This window comes from Protopterus annectens, chromosome 1.part0 (assembly GCF_019279795.1).
Source record: "Protopterus annectens isolate FY-2018-M chromosome 1.part0, PAN1.0, whole genome shotgun sequence".
Taxonomy (NCBI): Eukaryota; Metazoa; Chordata; order Ceratodontiformes; family Protopteridae; genus Protopterus; species Protopterus annectens.
Window position 1 is genome coordinate 1,370,507,064 of NC_056725.1, and position 5,000 is coordinate 1,370,512,063.

Below are 5,000 nucleotides of genomic sequence, written 5' to 3' on the forward strand. Positions count from 1 at the left end.
ATTTAGTCTCATCAGGGGGAAATGAAAAAATTGCTTATTAGTTCTTCACTAGTTTTTGTTCTTTTAATTCCATATAAATATTTATGTAGAGTTGGTTCTCATCATTTCTGGTTAACATATCTAATACTAATATGTTTAATATAACAAATGTTTTGACAGTTTCTTCGTGGAATGTTAGGGGACTCAATAATAGTGGGAAAAAACGTTAGTAATGCATCTGATACTTAAGGCCAATTGTGATGTATGTTTTTTGCAAGAGACTCACTTGTTGAATACTGACTGGGCTAATGGAAATAAGAAGGCTTGGGTTAGGGATATTATTTACTCTGGCTCGGCCAGCAATTCCAAAGGGGTGGCAATCATTGTAAACAATCCTTCCAGGCACAGATCATCTCGAAAGGGAATGATCAAGATGGCAGATGGTGTTACTTTACCTGCTATTTGCAGGCATTAGATAATCCAGTATTATTTCTCAACATTTATGGACCATGTTCTGAGCATTCAGAATTTATTATGACTATCTATAATCTTTTACTTAAATTCCCAAGCCATCGACTAATAATTGGAGGTGACTGGAATGTGGTCATAAATCCTCAGGTGGATCATTTAGGTAATTGTAGGTCTGGGAACTCAGTGATTTGCAAGGCCTTGATAGACCTGATTGAGGATTTTGAATTAATTGACCCGATTGCCTTTAATACTAATGTTCTTGATTATAAGCATAATTACTTTACTTACTTTTCCAAGTGTCATCAGTCATGGTCTCGTATTGACTATTTTTTAATTTCAAGTTACTTTAATAACAGGAGAATTAAGTTTTCAATAGAACCCCGTTTCCTATCAGACCACTCAAGAATAGATTTAGAAATAAGCTTAACTCAGATCATAGTACATACAATTCCTACTTGGTCGTTAAACTCTAACCTTCTGAAGGATAAATTTCTAGGTAACGATATCAAATTGACTCTTAATGATCTTTTTGGAGTTAAACAGGATAAAAATATCTCCTTTGATATCAGATGGACAGCAGCAAAAGCTGTACTTAGGGGTATTTTCATCAAGAAAGCGAGTTTTCTTAAAAAGTTACGTGTCAAAAGGTTAACCGAGTTACAAATGGATATTAGTCGTTTGGATAGGAAATTAATAGATAGTTACTCTGGCGATACGGAGAAGGAATTAATTGCTAAGCAAAAGGAGCTGTTTGAATACCACCAATCTAATCTGTCTATTTGGGAATTTAGATATATAGCGAAATATTCAGAATATATACAAACCCCTTCCAAGGCTTTAATGAGAATAATTCTCAACACTCCTAGATCTCCTAGAATTTCTTGCCTTCAGTATAATAATCAGTCTTATAGATCTGATGAAAGCATTATTCAGCTTTTTCACCAAATATACTCTGAAATTTATGCTAATAGTAATTGTATGACCACTAAGGAAGAGATGGGGAAGTTCTTGGATGTGATTACCTTTCCGAAAGTTACTAAATCACAAAAAGATTTACTCTTGGCCCAGATTACTGTAAAGGAAATTCTAGAAGTTATTGACAACCTGAAACTAGGGAAAGCCCCTGGTCCAGATGGATTCTCGTCGGAATTCTATAAATCATTTAAAGTCACTTTAGCCCCTATTTTACTAGATTTATTTAAATCCTTTGCCAGTAATGGTATTATGGACCCATACATTAATTATTCTAAAACTATCTTGATTCCCAAAAATGCATCAGATACTACTAATCCCAATAACTATAGACCGATATCACTCATGAATGTTGATATTAAAATTCTTTCCTCTATACTGGCAAATAGATTGAAAAGAGTAATGAGTGACTTGGTCTCCCCAGAGCAAGCTGGATTTATGAGGAATAGGCACACATGGGATAACACCCTAACATTAGAATCTATAATAAAAATAACCAAACAAGACCGGAATCCTAGATATGCCTTGATATTGGATGCCTGTAAGGCCTTTGATAGGGTGAACTGGGACTTCCTGTTTCTGGTTCTCTTGAAATTTGACCTCCCTCCTGAATGTATTAACCTAATTAAGGTTTTATACAACAGCTCATATACTTGTCTATACATAAACAGAAAATTCTCGAATCCGATAAAAATTACAAATGGAACTAGACAGGGATGCCCCCTGTCTCCTCTATTGCTCAACTTATATTTAGAGGTATTGCTCCTGCTTGTGGCGCAGAAATTTTACCATGCTATCCCTAGGATTTGCAACTCTAATATTAGATTTACTACCTTTGCAGATGATCTTAATCTGTATTTTATGCACCCCTCAAATGATGCCGTGAAATTAATAAACTCCTTAAATACCTTTGCTGCGATTTCTGATTACAAGCGTAATGCCAACAAATCTAGTATTTTCCAGATTAATCCTGCAGCACATAAACCTCATCTCTTTCCAGTTTTGCCTATGCGTATTTGTCACTCCTTGGACTATCTAGGGGTCTCATATGATCATTCATATTCTTCTGTTCTGCAAGCTAACTTAATCAGGGTATGGACCGCTATCTCGCACGATATGAAAAGATGGCAACTATTAAAGCTTTCTATACTCTCAAAAATTTCTGTTGTTAAAATGAATATACTCCCAAAAATTCTTTATCAATGTAACTCCTCCCTATCCCCAGTTACAACTACCCTCATTAAGAAAATACAGAATGAGATTGCAAAATTTGTGTGGTACCCAAAATCGGTTAGAATGTCTTATTATAGACTTACATTTCCTAAATCGGGGGGGGGGTATGGCGATGCCCAATTTCATCCTATACTACAGAATTATTCATGCTAATAGACTTTTAGCAATTGCCAATTATACCCCTGATTCCCTGTCATGGACTCCTCTGTGGATTAAATTATGGTATAACCATACTATTAGTAACAATATTAATCCCAAAACTTTACCCTTCTTGATGAAAACTTCAATTAGGGAACTTAAATTACACAATATGTTAAGAGATCTAATTGAAAATTTTCAGGAATTATTTAAATCTCTGGGATTAGCTAATGCTCTCTTACTATTTCAGCCCTTTCATCTTAATCCCAATATTAAAATGGGGGGTCAGATGATAAACTTAAATAACTTTCCCCTGATTAAGGACTTTACGATGTGGGATTTCTATTAATTCAAACATCTCTCACTGACGGAGCTCAGAGAAGTTCTTTCTCTGTCCAAAGCTTATACTATTATCCTGAGGCAATTAAAGGACCTCACCTTATTTTCTTCCTTAAATCAACATAGTTTAGATGCTGAGATTACTGCAGTTACACAGCTTCTACAAAGTCTAAATTCCAATAAGCATATGATTTCTACGGCATATAAAGCATTTTCCTCATATCTATATAGAAATGAAATTGTTTTTGCCGACTTTTGGAACAAGCAAGGTGTTAAGATATCCTCACACCAAAAAACAGAATCGATAAAACTTACGCTCAAACATTCCCCTTTTAAGAAATTTACTTTTACCCAATTCATGATTACAAATAATTTATATTTCACTCCAACTCATTTAAATAAATTTAATGCTTTTATATCCACCTCATGCCCTTGCTGTTCACACCCCCAAGCAGATATTATCCATATATTATGGTTCTGTAAATATGCTCATAACCTATGGTGCTCTCTTAAGGTTAGATTAAGTAAAATGGGATACCATAAATCAACATTAACTTGGGAAATGGCCTTGCTCCATATTACCAATATCAATATGACATCTCTCAGACTTAAGATACTGATCACCATCTGCCTTCTAGTTAAGTTTTATATTACCAAACATTGGATGGATCGCTCAAAACTATCATGGGGGGGCTTTAGGAATCTGGCAATTACATATATAACTTCTCAAAAAATGATTACCGTTAGCTCACGCAAAAGATTGGAGAATCAGAAACTCTGGGATTTTATTTTTTTACTCCTGGCGGAGATCTGAATGGGGCATGGTACCAGTACCCGTGTGATTTGGAACCTTAACGGATGCTGGATGTTTTATCAGAGTTCCCCTTATTTTATATTTTCTTTAGGTGGCTGCACGTTGTTTGATTGAACAAGTGAAAGTATTGGCACTCTGTATATACTTTATTTTTTTTTCTTGGTAGTAGTTTGATTTGTTATTTTTTTCTTTTTTTTGTATATTTTGTGCTAAATATTATAATGCTTATGTTACCTTTGATATTTCATACCTGCTGGTGTTTGTAACTAGTTGTAGTGACATATAAAATTGAAATAAAGAATATTTGAAAAAAAAAAGGTGTCTTACTACTGATATCCCTCACATATTGTAACAGCCTATGTTATATATGGTGCATACCTCTCCCTCATATAATGACTTACAGAGGCATAGGACAGTGTTACATGCACTGACCTATGGACTGTACAAGGACACACATGTTTTTTTTCCAGCTGTAGCCCACATATATATGGACCCTACCCCACAATATGTGTGGGGACCACAACATCACTGGAATGATGGTAGGAATGACAGCACAACATAAACATAGGCCACTACATAACAACCACTTACTACATGACATATGGACACAGCCTGGTAAATAGGTGGAAGACAGAGGCTGGAACACAGGGCCATATTTGCAATATTGTTTTTATACACTGAGAAAGTTACTGGTGTTACTAGATTGGTTGTAGCTTACCCTTATTCAGGAATATGAAGTCAGAAACACAAATGGATGTAGCCATGTACTGATAGCACTCAACAGACAGAATGCCAGTGATATATCTGAGACAAGACCTGTGTGGTGGACAGACAAAATGTAACAGCCAATCCTCTGGCCATCATGTGGATAGGGCCACAGTTGAGAGCTATGCAGACAGACTGCATTCCACACTAAACTAGTATGTACACACAAACCCTGTAACACTAGCAGTATAAAATGCATATAACAACACTACTCACACTGTCTGTAGGTCTGGAACATAATACAAATATGTAGTTGGCCTGTGTCTGCAAGTCCTCTTGTAAGAGGTAT